Below are 14,902 nucleotides of genomic sequence, written 5' to 3' on the forward strand. Positions count from 1 at the left end.
TCCTTCCCTTCCTTTCTGCCTCCCTTCCTCCCTCTCTCTCTCTCCCTCCCTCCCTTCCTTTCTGCCTTCATGCCTCCCTCTCTCCCTCCCTTCTTTCCTCCCTCTCTCCCTCCCCTCCTTCCTGCCTCCATCCCTTCCTTCTCTCCTGCCTGCCTCCCTCCCTCCCTCCCTCCCTCCCTTCCTTCCTTCCTGCCTCCATCCCTTCCTTCCTTCCTCTAGTCTTCTGTTCCACCACTTCCCCCTTCCTTCCTACTTTTCTCTGCCTCTGCTCCTTTCTTCCATTCCCCTCCCTCACTTCCTTCCTTTCTTCCTTCTTGCCCCCTTTTAAATTTGTCTTGAAGTCAAAGGCTTGTGCTCATGATGGAATTCAGTAAGAAACTAAGTTGCTTCACTCCTACTGCCCTCAAGCCTTTAATGAGGAAAGAATCTGAACCTAAGACTCCTTGTTAAGATAAGGACCTAGCTGGTTTCTTTACTCTATCCAGCTGGGAATGGAGGACTCAGAGAAATAATTAAAAAGCTCTCTATTTAAGATTAGTTAAAGGTCTCAGAGAAAACCTGGCCTGGATTCTATGGGGAAGGCGAGAAAGCGATGCACATGGCTTTAGAACAGCGCTTCTCAACCTGTGTGCTGTGACATCTTTGGAAGAGGGAGTTGAACGACTCTTTCACACAGGTTGCATATCAGATACCCTGCGTGGCAGATATTTACATAATAGTTCATAACAGTAGCAAAATTACAGTTGTGAGATAGCAAAATATATATATATTTGGTTCTACAACATGAGGAACTGTGTTAAATGGTCTCGGCACTAGGAAGGTTAAAAACCGCTGCTCCTAGACACATCATTTACTGGTTGTTTAGCGCTGCTAGGGCCTTCCTCTGTGGAAGAACACCTCCATCACTGTATGTGTATGTGTGTGTGTGTGTGTGTGTGTGTGTGTGTGTGTGTGTGTGACAGGATTTCTCTGTGTAACAGTCCTGGCTATGCTGAACTCACTTTTGTAGACCAAGCTGGCCTCGAACTCACTGTCATCTGCCTGCCTCTGCATCCCAGGTGCTGGGATTAAAGGCGTGTGCCACCATGCCCGGCTCTCAGTGTCTGGTCCTAAAGTAGGTCAAAGTTCATGAATACGCTGCTGGGTATGGAGTGGGATGAGGGTGTCCGGGTGTCCAGCTCTCTGATACCATTTTACATACAGTCAGGCTGAGGCCCAGAGGGAAGCTTGGTTAAGTCAGGACATGAGTCTCCCTTCCTGCCATAAAATGTGTCCTCTAGCCAAGCAAGCCTGACTATTGGTCTACTTCCTTCACCTTCCCTGGTGACCTACCTGGTAGCTGCAAGCCTCTGAAAGCAGAGTCAAGCCGGGGTGTAGTGGCACTCGCCTTTAATCCCAGCACTTGGAGGGCCGAGGCAGGCGGATTGCTGTGAGTTCGAAGCCAGCCTGTTATACAAAGAGTGTTTAGGACAGCCAAGACTACACAGAGAAACCCTGCCTTGAAACACTACCACCACCAGCAGCAGCAGTAGGGAAAAAAAAAAAAAAAAAAAAAAACGGAAAATAGAGTGAGCCTATGGCTGATGGACTTGACTTTTATGCACATTCCTCAGTGCTTCATATCCTGCCTGAACTGCTTCATTAAAAGATTCCCAAATAGGCTGGGCGTGGTGGTGCATGCCTTTAATCACAGCACTTGGGAGGCAGAGGTAGACAGACCACTGTGAGTGCAAGGCCAGCCTGGTCTACAAAGTGAGTCCCAGGCTACACAGAGAAACCCTGTCTTGAAAAAAAAAAACCCAAAACAAAAACAAAACAAAAAGATTCAAGAATAAATATTCAACTATGAGCGTTAACTTGAGGTCACGCTACCTTGAGATTGGTAATAATTCAGTATTTGAGCAATTCATAGTAGTATTAATAATAACAGTCTTCATTCTGATCCTCATTGAGAAATGCTTTTTAACACACAGGTCACGCTCAGTTATTCTTAAAATAGTGATGGTATTAAATAGGATTCTGCTATGTTTTCTTTATTCCCGCCTTCTTTCCTTCCTTTCTCTAAACACTCTTAATATTGTTATTATATGTGTGTGTATATGTGCATAATGTGTGTGTGCTTGTGGAGATGCGTGTGCCAAGACACACCTGTGGAAGTCAGAGGACAACTTTTGGGATTTGGTCCTATCCTTCCACTTTTACGTGGAATCTAGGACTGAACTCAGGGTTTCAGACTTTGGTAGCTCGGATTTTGCCTGCTGAGCCATTTCTTTACTCCGTACCCACCCTTTTAGAGACAGGGTCTTATTATGAAGCCCTGGCTGGTCTGGAACTCACTATGTAGACCAGGCTGGTCTAAAACTCACCTAGATCCACCTAGCACTGTTAAGGGCTAGGATTAAAGGGTGTGTGGCCCTAGATTTTAAAAATTTAACGTATTATCATTTGCCTCTGTGTGTGTGTGTGTGTGTGTGTGTGTGTGTGTGTGTGTGTGTATTGAACGGGAGGCTCAGTTTCAGCAAATAGTAGACTCAAGACTGGAATACTAAGCATCAACTTTGTGGCTGTCTTTCTTTATTGTACAGTTTCCACAAATAAGAACCTGGCTGTGATGCAGAGTGAAGGTGTAGACAAGGCAGCGTAAGGGAAGACGTTACACAAGGGCTGAGGGTGGCATCCAGGCAGGACGGGAGGCATCAGAGAGGCATGCGAGTGTGCTGGGATGCAGAGGGAAAGGGTGTGCCTGTGTGTGTAGGCCATTCCAGAAGGAGGCAATAACCAAACTTGAAGGAAGCAGGATGTGGGTGTGGCCCAGTGAGTTTGAAGGCTTCAACGGAAGGGTGAACCCATGAGGCAGGCAGATGGCAAGGATGTGCAAGGAGACAGGCCCTGGGATTGGCACAGTTGTTAAAGCTTTATTTTGTAATCTTTGCTTATGTGACTCTGGGCAAGTCCCACAGCTTAGCCTGCCCTCCTATACTCCCTCACTGACTTAATTATGTCAGTGCAGTTTGAGGGTTAGGTATATACATGTCAGCAGCACATGCCCACCCCATGATTATTTTAGGGGTTCGGAATAAATTTGACCCCACTTTTTCTTATCTCTTTAAAGTTGGAACCCAGAGCTTTGCTCATTCTCGACAAATGCTCTATGGCCAAATTCTCTACCTCTGAGCTGTACCTCTAGGCCAGTATCAATCATACAAAGGCCTGTGTGGCGAGCCTGCGATCTAGTCTGAGAGGAAGCTTGGAGCCAATTGCCAAGTGTACAATGATGGGCCAGAGGGCACTGAAGTCCATCCCTGGGCAAGCGCAGGCTGGCAGTAGACGCGAGGTGAGCCGGTCACTTCTTGTTTACTTGGTTTGTTTTTAGAAAATTATGGTCAGGATGGATATATACTGGTAGCTGGGGACTGATGAGGTAAGAGGTGGTTTATAGGACCTAAGAAAGAAGAGGGGGAAGTGTGTTTTAAAAACATATTTCTTTTATTTTTTGAGATTATAATGTATTACATTATTTCCTCCCTTCCAATCTTACTAGGTACTCTTCCTTGCTCTCTTTCAAATCCATATCCTTGCCAGGCATGGTGGTGCACACCTTTAATCCCAGCACTCGAGAGGCAGAGGCAGGCGGATTACTGTGAGTTCAAGGCCAGCCTGGTCTACACAGAGAAAGCCTGTATCCAAAAACCAAAACAAAAAACCCCCAAACAAAAAACCAAATCCATAGACTCTTTGTTACATGCACACACATAAGCACATGTGCACATAGATACACAGACACACACCACATTCCTAAATAAATAAATATATAGTGTCACTAATATATATGATTTCAGAGCTGACCATTGGTTTTGGATAATCAATTGGTTTGCTCTTCCCTGGGGAAGGTTCTCTCTTCTGCTCTTTAGCATTCTTTAGCTGCCTGTAATTCTTCGTGTATGGTTTGAGACTTCTGGAATTTTCTCCTGACATGTTAGCATATCTATTGTTGTCCTGGTTCAGCTTGTGTTTAGACAGTCTCATACTGGTGAGGCTTTACGGGTGTAGCTTCTGACATTCCTGGGAAACACAATGTCACAGCAAACTCCCTGGCTCTTTCAGTCTTTCTGTGCCCTGTTCCGCCTTGTTCCCTTAGCCTTAGTTTTGGGAGTTTTGTTGATGTATCCATTGGGACTGGGCTCCACAACCTCATTTTGATTGGTTGTGGGATCCAAGTAATGGTCTCCATTTGTTGCAAATAGAAGTGTCTTTGATGAAGGATGGGGACTACACTTATCTGTAGGTATAAAGACAAATATTGGGAACGTAGCTTAGGATTGCCCTGGTTTAGGAGAGGGATGGTTGTCAGTTCTCACCCAAGATCCATGACGTCAGTGGCCCTAGGGAGCTGGCTAAGTCTGGTTGAGAGCGTCTTAAGGCTGGTTACTGCCAAAATGCGTGTACCACTATTGTACCCTGAGGGATATAGTGTTATGTTGGTCACTGACACAGTTCATAGCCGGGTAGGACTATTTATTGTTGTCTTTCTCCTTGGGAAGCTTGCGCCACACCTTTTGGTACCAGGAAAGGCAATTTTCAGGGAGAAGGCATTTAGGTCAGGTCCAGCTCCGGAGCCTCTGGCACTGCGTCTGAAGTGCATGCTACCTTCAGCAACAGAACTTAATTCCACGTCTTGGGGGCAATGAAGGGGGATAGAGATAAGCTGTACATTTTAGGAGTTTCTTGGACAACCCTGAACAACAACTCAAAAGAGGGTCGAAGAGAAAGTTCTTTAAAGCACTATAGGAGATGAACAGAGAGGGAAAAGTCGAGACAAAACATTTATGAAATAACACAGCAACCCAGGTATTAGTCTCAGCATTTTTCTTTTTATTATTATTATTATTATTATTATTATTATTATTATTATTATTATTATTATTTTATTTTTTCAAGACAGGCTTTCTTTGTGTAGCCTTGCCTATCCTAGACTGGCTTTGTAGACCAGGCTGGCCTCAAACTCACAGGGATTCGCCTGCCTCTGCCTCCTGAGTGCTGGGATTAAAGGCCTGTGCCACCCCGCCTGGCAAGTCTCAGCATTTTTCAAGCCTTAGGTGTCCAGTGGTATTTGCAAAACACCAGAGGTCAAGTCTGTTTTCATCTACAGTTGAAAGTAAAAAAAAAACAAAAAACAAAACAAAACAAAACTGAGGTCATCTAATTTACTACTCATCGGCTTTCTTTCACTGAGAATTCAACACAGGTACTCATCTCTACCACTTTCTCCTGTCTGATGTTGAGGGTGTGTCCTAGCAGGACGCTTGAGTGATTGTATCTACTACTTAGAATCTATTGTAACCGGTGTGTATTCATTTACCTGCATATCTCTCTCTCTCTTCTCTCTCTCTCTCTCTCTCTCTCTCTCTCTCTCTCTCTCTCTCTCTCTCTCTCTCTGTGTGTGTGTGTCTGGAGGTTGGAGGTCAATCCTGAGTGCTGGCTTTCTCCTTGTTATTTTGAAACAGAGTCTATCACTTGTTCTGGCTAAGCTGACTGGCCAACAGGTTATGGGTACCGGTCTCAGCCTCCTCAGTGCTGGGACAAGTATACTACCTTAAAGGTATATTACCTTTAAAAACAACAGCAAACATGGTTTCTGGAGATTGACATCAGATCCTCATGTGCCCAGGACTGAGCCAACTTCTCAGCCACAGAGTGTATTTTCATTCATCACGGGCACATTGTCCTTCTGGTTAGCTTTAAATGGGGGTTTAAGCGTTTTACCGACTGGGTACACAGACACTTTGCTATTTTTGCGAGGAGGGCTATCTTAGGACATTACATCTCGGCAGGGATGCGCTTGCTCCTTCCCACCTTCCCTGTCTGTACCATCATGAGCTGATGCAGTCATAGGACAAGTGCTGAGACTTCACTATGCTGCTTTCACTCCAGCCCCCAAAGAGGAGCCAAATAAATCTTGTCTCTTCAGCTATCTCAGGTATGTAGCTGTAGTTCTATGAAACTGGCCAGGGCAGCACATAAATAATTTTTCAAAGATTACCAAGGAATGAGTGTAGACAGCAAAGTGAGTAGAGATGAAGCCTGCTAGGATATCAAAGCGGCATAGGCAGGAAGAATCTGCTGCAGTGCCAAGCGATTTGCTTCACCGTGAGAGGCACTATGGAAACCTAAGCTCCATGGGTCTGACTCTGACCCCATGGGTCTGACTCATCAACTACTTAGAAGCCCTCCAAGCACTGGAGGACAGAGGTCTTTTCCTGGAGACATAAACCATTGGGTGGCTTGCTGGAGTGGTCTCTCCAGATGCCCTGAGCCAGCAAGTTCGGGCCCTTGACTTTGAGCAAACCAGATGCTTCTCTGGTTGGTAGAACCAGACTACACGCCATCAGCCCTGCCTGATGTGGCACTCAGGATCTCTAGGGAGCAAGAAAGGTCTGATAATTAAGAAAGATTTCTTTCCTGAGCTGCGGTGGGGGCACAGTGACTGTCAGGGTCAAAAGATGGATGGCTTCATAAAGACCACCCGGATAGGCAATTGGCCTGCGAGGGAGAGACCGTCAATGCCACCCACTTGCTACCCGTGGAGCCTGCCCCAGCCAGAGGAGAAAGCTAAGCTGCACAGAACATCAGTTGGTCTTACTTTACAGCAATGAGTAATTGTAGGATAGCCAGAGGATGTGTCCTTTCATCCAGAGGTTCTCACTGCCCAGTTTCTCAACAGGCTGATGTAGAGATGAGGAAGATACGGCTTCCCTGGACTCAAGAATGTAGAGGATTAGACCTTCTGCGGCTGTATTTAAGATTCTGAGCAAGCCAAGCCTTCTGCACATGCATGCTGCAATCCTTCAGGCGTTCATTTCAATCCCGGGCTGATGATTTAGAGCTCAGCGTATAATAAAGGCTCAGGAAGTTCATCACTATTTTGAGAGCTTATGTGAGCGCGCGGAGTCACAGAGAAAGGACCTCAGATCAAGAGCTAGCACACCAGCTTAAATCTACAGCTTTGCCCAAACGAGCTTTGTAAGGCTAGACAGGCCATTGTAGTCTCTGAATCTTAGTTTGTCTACCTAGGGGAAAGGGGGTCGGATTAAGTCATCCTTGGAGGTACTTCAGAGCTAAGATTAGGGTTTGTCAAATGGTCTAAAAGATCTCCAACAAATCACCTCCCTAAAATGCTCCTAACTACCTCAATCTGTTCTTGAAGGAGCACGCTAGAGGATTTAGCGGCAGGGAGAGGGTGAGGGCCGTAGCTCAGCAGAGGACTGCTGGCCTAGCATGAGCCAGGCTCTGGGCTCTCCAGCACTGAAAATAAAAAGAAGCAGATGAGTGTCTGCTGTGTGTACCCTTCCACCTCATTAACAATGATTGGTTCCTTGAGAGTTTTATATGTCTTGATATATTCACTCTCACTCCCCAACTCCTTCACAAATCTACCCCCTTTCCCTATGCGTCTAATTTTCTGTCCTTTTATTATTATTTTTAACTTGTCAAGACCAATTTGTTCTGCTCAAGTGTTCTTGCCTGTGTGGTCTTCTACTGGAGCGTGGTCAACTTGTCTCTTCCCCCAGAGCAGCTAACGATGGCCAGTGGTTCTGCGGCTAGGGTTAGGACTTCATGCCCACCTTGAATTGCATCCTGGGAGTTGGCCTGCTTTGGGCATGTTTTCTCGCAACTGCTGAATTCATATGCGAAGCTACCCAGGCTGTGTCTAGAGACACTGTTTCTGCCTCTGGCTCTTAGACTCTTTCTGTCCCATTTTGTACAGTGATCCCTTAGCCTCACAGGTGTGTGTGTGTGTGTGTGTGTGTGTGTGTGTGTGTGTGGTGTTTGGCATATGTGTTCCATTTAGGGCTGAGCATTCTACAATCCCTTATTTTTTATACCTTGGTCAGTTATGGGTCTCTGTGTTAATCCCCATCTACCGGTGATTAACTGAAGAGCTTCTCAGTTGAGGGCTGAGCGATGCCCTGGTCCTCTGTGACATGTATAGTCTAACTTTGTTTTGTTTTGCTTTGCTTTTAGAGATAGGGTTTCTCTGTGTAGCCCTGGCTGTCCTGGACTCACTTTGTAGACCAGGTTTGCTTTGAACTCATAGAGATCTGCCTGTCTCTGCCTCCCTGAGTGCTGGGATTATGTAGCTCATCATTTGTGTGTGTGTGTGTGTGTGTGTGTGTGTGTGTGTGTGTGTGTGTGTGTGTAGGTAGCCACATTTATTCCCAGTATTCAACAGATCCACATTTCTCAGGAGCTCAGCTTGATAGGAAACTTGGTTCACCGGCAGTGTTTTGAGAGCTTACACTCCCAGTGGCCCAACACTGGCCTAACAACCATCTAATTTCCTTTATCTGTCTCAGTGCATGGAGATGACTGTGCACACACACCACACACGGCTCCTGGGAACCCTCCTCATGCTTGGAACCAAACAGATGATGGGTCTGGGGGTCTGGCCCGGAGCTCAGTACATGGCAGCCATGAGCCACAAATGGAAGGCACTCTATTCTCTGGTCACCACCCCAAGGTGCTCTGCTCTGGGTGTGCATACCGTGTAGGCACAGGGCACTTCTGATTGCGAGCTTCTGTGCAGACTTTTCCAGAGCAAGGTACTCTTGCAGCTACCCCACCCATCCTTCTGCAATCACAGTGGTTTCCGCCTTGTTTTCCTTCTCAGCAGAATAATTACATTGTCTCCACAGGTGAGAGTCTCTCTTCCCTCACTTCCAATTCCTTCTACAAAGTCATCTTTCTGGGAAGGAAAAAAGAAAAAAAAAAAAAAAAAGGAAAACACAATCTCTCCAAATTGCCCTTTACTAATTGGTTTTTCAGAGGCATCTGTTGTCACCATGGCCCAGGAGTTCTGTGTCAAATTACATCAGCGCGTTTTTGTTTTTGTTTTTGTTTTTAATAGGTTCAATTCATTCTGGGCTTCTCAAGTTTTCAGAGTACCTGACCACCCTAGTGTTTTCTTTCTGCTCAGCATATTCTTTTTTCTCTCCCTTCTCTCTCTCTCTCTCTCTCTCTCTCTCTCTCTCTCTCTCTCTCTCTCATTAATTATGCCCATCTCCGACAGGTCTTCTTTGGCTATTTGAAAGTTAAAGCTTCATTTTATTTTATTTTATTTTATTTTATTGCTATTTCAGTTCCTTATTTGTTATAGTGTATCAATTTTTATTTATTTATTTGGATTCTTGGTTTTGTTTGCTTATATTTTCCCCACTGCCCTCAGTTACCAGAAATGGGTAATTCCAGGAGAGTAGAAGTAATTTCGGCGTCATATTTTCTCCTGTATCTTCAGTACCTACCTAGGTGCCAGCACGTAATAGATGTTCAATTAATACTTCCTAAATACCTGGCCACGTTCTGCTCAGCTTCCTCCCATTGACCTTCTGTCCAGCCTGTGTATGTCCAGTGTGAAAATAAAAACAGGAAATCACGATGGAAGTGGCATGCCACTGCTTTCAGCCAGGAAGACCTTAAGGGGTCAGGACTCATGTCTGCCTCCAGTGCTGTGGCGGAGAACACTGGTCACCTCTACTCTTTGAAGCAGCTACATGGAATGAACAAAATGACTTGAGCATTGCGTTGTACCCGGAGGTCATGGGATGATCATCACAAGGTCACTAGAGTCTTATTGTCTGCAATTCATGTCCCCTCATCATTATCCTGCAGCCCGTGTCAAGCAGCCTTTGCACTCCTTACAAAGCCAAGCAAAGTTTCTCTTCAAATACCTTTACTTACTTTGGAATGGTTTGAGAGCCCTTTGCCTACATAAACTCAACTTTCCATCTCTCCCCCAGAGCTGTGTGGACTCACGTCTCATAATCACAGTCCCTGAGACGGCAGATGAAGTCATTTTACATTCAGTTTCAGTGCTGTGATCTACTTCTACCAGTTATTCCGGATTATTTCCACCCCCAAATGTGTAACATTCTCATTTTTGCTTCCTCCTGAAATGGGAAATACCCTTCTTCCATTTCCTATTGGTTGCTTGCTCATTTCTGCTCTCATTCTTGTCCCCACCTTTCTGGCAAGACTAAGAGCACGCGTGTACATTGGAGACTGTTTCTGTTGAACATAGCTTCTATTTTAGATGGATAAGCAAATGCACACACACATGCAAACACGCACACACACATGCAAACACGCACACACTGATAAACATCACGGCTTGTCTCTCTACTTTGTCCTTACCTGTTCGTTTCCATACTTATTTCTTTTTAAAAATAATTTATTTTATTTTATGTGCATTTGTGTTTTGCCTGCATGTATGCCCGTGTGAGGGTGTCAGATCTTGGAGTTACAAACAGCTGTGAGCTGCCATGTGGGTGCTGGGAATTGAACCCGGGTCCCTTAGAAGAGCAGTAAGTGCTCTTAACCACTGAGCCATCTCTCCAGCCTTCCACACTTATTTTTTCTGGGATCAAAATTTACCTTCCATCCCCCCACTTACTGCATTTGTCACACAGTCTGGAGATCACAGATGCTAAGGAAGGAACTTTATGAGATGGGAAGTGTGCCTTTCTTTCTGAAAAATGCACCTGTGTACACTTGCTGCTTGGATATTGAGCTTTGGAAACTTCCGGCGATGTTTGTGGTTCAGGTAGAGCAACCCTGTATTGCATCTTCCAGAACTAAACAGTTGGTTTGTCTTAGGAAATAGTTTGCTCTTGCCTGATGTAGAAGCAACACAGCGGTTAACAAAGGGACCCTGGAAGAAACTGGAATTCTGGTAAGGTCATGTGTCTGCTTATTTACCGCTTTGCCCACCAAGAAGCAGTTAAGTATTCCCTCACTCACCGACTTTCATTGTTTTGCTCTAAGTCAGGCATTGTATTGTTGCTTCGAGTGGAGTCACAGGAGGTAGAGACAATTCAGACAGCACACACCTGGAATCCCAACACTCGGGAAACTGGAGTAGAGGGATCGTGAGGTCATGATCCTGTCTCAGAAACCAGCAAACCACCAACAAATAAAACAGAAAAGAAGGCCGGGTGGTAGTGGGGCACACCTTTAATCCCAGCACTTGGGAGGCAGAGGCAGTGGATCGCTGTGAGTTCAAGGCCAGCCTGGTCTACAAATTGGGTCCAGGATAGTCAAAGGTACACAGAGAAACCGTGTCTTGAAAAACCAAACCAAACCAAACCAAACCAAACCAACCCAAACCAAACCAAAACAACAAAAACAACAAACAGACAGAAAATACTCACATGTAAGGGGTAAGGTCTTATTCCTCATCAGTGAGGAAGCAGGAACAGACAGACAGACAGACAGCTGTCTAACGCTATTTCTTACACAGTGTGTGTGTGTCTGTGTGTGTTTGCGTGCAGGCCAAATTACAGGAAGGCAAAGGGACTGGGAGGCTTTCATCCAGCTGGAGAGGCTCAGAGACTTTTCCTGGCAGACAGGCTCTTTACACTGTCTTTATGTCAGTAAAGTTTGTCCTGTGGAGAAGGAATCTAAGAAAGGGAAAGAGAAAGGAAGGCTAGGGACCATTATCCACAAAGGTTCAAGGCGAGGAGTGGTAAGTCGGCATACTTTGGAATGGCAAGGAATCTGCTATCCACAGTTGTTCGACCTTTGCTACAGAAGGCGTGGCTTGAGGACCAGCAGTGCTGACTTGGCCTAGAGCTTCCTGGAGCCCCGCCTGAACCAAAGGAATCAGAGCCAGTATTTTAACAAGACATTCAAAGTCAAAGGTGGTTCTGTGCATGCAAAAATATGAGAAAAGCGGGCATAAAAACTTTTTTCTTTTTAACCCTGCATGCAGCAGATCCCCCAGGCTTTACTCTGAATGAGCTGCCTGGCCCCACCTCGGCATTCTAAGGCTGCAACTGGGAGAACTGGCTTTCATCAGGAGGGTCCACGGCACCACTTTGAGAACTGTCAGGGAGACCCAAGGGTCATTTCTACAGTTCAATAACCTTCAAGGTGGAGGAGGGTGGCTGGGTCATTTCTAAGCAACAGGCTGGATCCTGAAGGACCCTCACTTAAGGGGTTTGGGCATTCTATTGGAGCACTGGGGACCATTGTGGGTCTTTAGAAAGGAGTGTGAAAAAATGTACCTCTCTGCCTGCCTGTCTGTCCCTCTGTGTGTGAGAGGGGGTGTCTGTTTGGCCTCATGTGAGGACAGACAAGACATTGGCAATTTGCATGGTCACTGTGTTCTAGAGTGATGAATTATCAACTGAGTCAGCTTTAGGGGACGTTTAGCTAAACTTGGTTGGGGAGCTTGGGATATGCAGGAACCAGGGACTGACTCCCAGCCTCCCTGCCTTTTGGGGACCTGGGAAGTGGCTCGATGCTCACTTATTTCTTGTGGCTGCTGTCTTTTCCTGACCAGAAAAGCAGCCTCACTTTGCTTGCCTTGTCTTCCCAAGTTTGCCTCTGGCCCTAAGGACAGGTCTCAGCCTGCCTGTGTATGGAGGAAGAGGGCAGTAAACCAGTCATGGGCAGGATTTATGAACGGGAGCCATGTAATTACTGCCAGACACAGCAACCTGAAGACTTTATGGCTGAAGTGTTTGGTGTCATCCATTAAAGCAAAGTGGGCTCTTGGCATAGATGGTGTCACCTTATGACCAGGCCTGTCTCTCTCTCTGTGAAAGTCCCCCCCAAGTCTGAAAGTGGAGCCTGGCTGAAGACACAGATAAATCATCAGAGCTCAGGGCCCAGACCTTACTGGGGCCCCTGGAGGTCAGAGCAGGACTCCTGAAGAGGCTCCAGGTTGTCTCCCAGGTTTCTGGTTCCACACTAACAGATGGGCATAGCCTTTAGGAAGAGCAGGTTCCTGCACTGCTGAGTTCCCCAAGGCTTTCCCCAGTTGTGCCTTGTAGCTCCCCAGCCCCCTGCACAACCGCTGAGACAGACAGCAGACGTGACCACCTGCCTCCTGGCAAATGAGATGCTGAAGGCAGGGGGGCTTAGTGAGTGTGGCCAAAGTCATATAGCAAAGGACCAAGGCGGAGGGGGGGGGGCCGAGCGTCCACAAAGCTGTCTTTATCTTTCCACAGATAGCCAGACTGTCCTGGTTTGGTGAGGAGAGCGAGGGGGCTCGTTCTGACTGTAGACCTGTCTGACAGAGGTGCTGGCTGCTGTAGGAATCCAGGGCGAGCTCAGGGTTTCCCTGGAGCCATGCTGGGAATTTGAGAGAGATGCAAAGAGCTTCAGGGTCTCAGAAACAGGAAATGGGGAGAGGAATCATACTGTCTCTTTTCATAGGGTGTTGCCGGAGTACAATAGCCTTGCAGGGTCTGGCACTGGTCTTCCTGTCTTGTGACCCCTCGGGCCTCTCAGAGAACCCTCCACAGTTAGAGTTTGGAGCTCAGATGAGACAATGGAGGGAATGTGCTTTGGAAAATCCTTGTACTCTATTCAGCTGTGAGGTAATAGCAGGAAAGTGGATCTGCCACTCCATTGCCAAGAAAACAGCGGCAGCTGAGAGGAAAAGCAGACCTGGACAGAGTTTAGAATCTCCATCACCAGGATTTTATTTTTATTTTTATTTTATGAGAATTGTATGTCTACGGGTGTCAGATTTTGGAGTTACAGACAGTTGTGAACTGCCATGCGGGTGCTGGGAATTGAACCCGGGTCCCCTAGAAGAACAGTCAGTGCATCCAACCACTGAGCCATCTCTCCAGCCCTGACCAGGATTGTTTTGGAGCTGAGGCTCTTCCTCGGCTTTCCCAGCATCCATCTTGATGTTCTTCTGAGGACCAGAGAGAAGATCTATATGCAAAGCACAGTGTAGAAGCCATAGAGGGGGCATGGGTATCTGCCAGGCATCTGTGTGCTGGGGTACTGTTCCATCTACCCATCAGCTCTTCCAGAGGACTGTCATCTTGCTGCCTCAGCATCTGTACCCCCAGGTCTGTATCTACCATAAGATCTGGCACAATTTGAGGACCTGGTGACCCTTTACCTGAACTGGATTGGGTTTTCATGGGTTCAAAGTTTTAAGTTTTCCTTATTTTCATTTCCTGAGCCAAGTCCATGACTGGCATAGGGTAAGTGCTTAGTAAATTCAGGTGGGACTGAGAGTAGCTCCTTATGTGATGGCTGCACTGATGCACGGGGGACCCTAAGTTCAAGGTAGCCTAGGAGTGTGGAGCTTGTAGCTGAAGTAGGGACTGGTCAGATGACAGAAAGACTTCAAAGGTAAGTGGAGGAGAGCAGAGGGGGATGTGCTTGTCCAGAGGTCTTTTTGGCTGGGTGGGAGCCTCAGTTGGCAGCAAAGGCAGTGTCTGGGTGGCTGGTAGCATGCCAGATGCTTCAGCCAGGGCTACAAGGCAAGAACACACAACCCAGAGGAGAGGAAGCAACTCAAATGGACACAAAATGCATTTAAAATCTCCATACCTTCTCTCTATGGTGTGGCAGCCCTGTGAGTGTGTGTTGGAAGGAAAATGGCCTCTGCAGGCCAGTAAATCCGTATGTGGATCCTATCACAGCAAGGCATGGATCTGCAGCTTGACTATGATTTTCTTTTCCTCTTGTATCTCTCCTTCCTCATCTAGGCAAGTGGCTCAGCGGTTCTCCTGACAATGTTGCTTTGGGTGCATTTTGTAAGCAGGGCTTATTAAGCACCTGCTCTCAGGTAGGCAATGAGCCGAACAGCTACATGGAATTAATTTGTAGTCCCCTAATCACGAGGCAAATATAGTTATTACAATTGCCAGTCTTCCTTGAAGAACCAGGAAACCTGCAAGTTCAGAGGCAATGAGCAATTTGCTCAAACATTCAAGCCAGAATTCCAACTGGGATCATTCTGTAGAGACTACACTATGGATGTGCAAGCAAGCGGCGCGTTCTGTGAATCCCAGTCAAGCTTAAAGCGCTCGTGATGTAGTTTTCCTTCACTCTCAGCAATTTCCCCTCTTACTTCTTTTCCTTTTCAAAACTGAAC

At 46.5% G+C, this 14,902-nt stretch overlaps 1 long non-coding RNA gene across 5 annotated transcripts; it reads right to left on the reverse strand.

Annotated features, from left to right (window-relative positions):
- Positions 1-2,559: 2,559 nt before the first annotated feature.
- Positions 2,560-11,522, reverse strand: LOC311599565. 5 transcript variants are annotated; one of them, XR_014779947.1, is made up of 6 exons: positions 11,205-11,522; positions 10,795-10,906; positions 9,347-9,544; positions 8,543-8,743; positions 6,641-6,753; positions 2,560-3,442 (listed from the first exon to the last, which is right to left on the reverse strand). It is a non-coding gene; the product is annotated as an uncharacterized lncRNA (long non-coding RNA). The 5 variants fall into 5 exon arrangements; XR_014779946.1 differs by lacking the exon at positions 6,641-6,753; XR_014779948.1 differs by lacking the exon at positions 6,641-6,753 and having other exon boundaries at positions 10,795-10,936.
- Between the last annotated feature and the right edge of the window lie 3,380 nt (positions 11,523-14,902).

This window comes from Acomys minous (assembly GCF_964271855.1).
Source record: "Acomys minous genome assembly, chromosome: 6".
In the NCBI taxonomy this organism is placed as follows: domain Eukaryota; kingdom Metazoa; phylum Chordata; class Mammalia; order Rodentia; family Muridae; genus Acomys; species Acomys minous.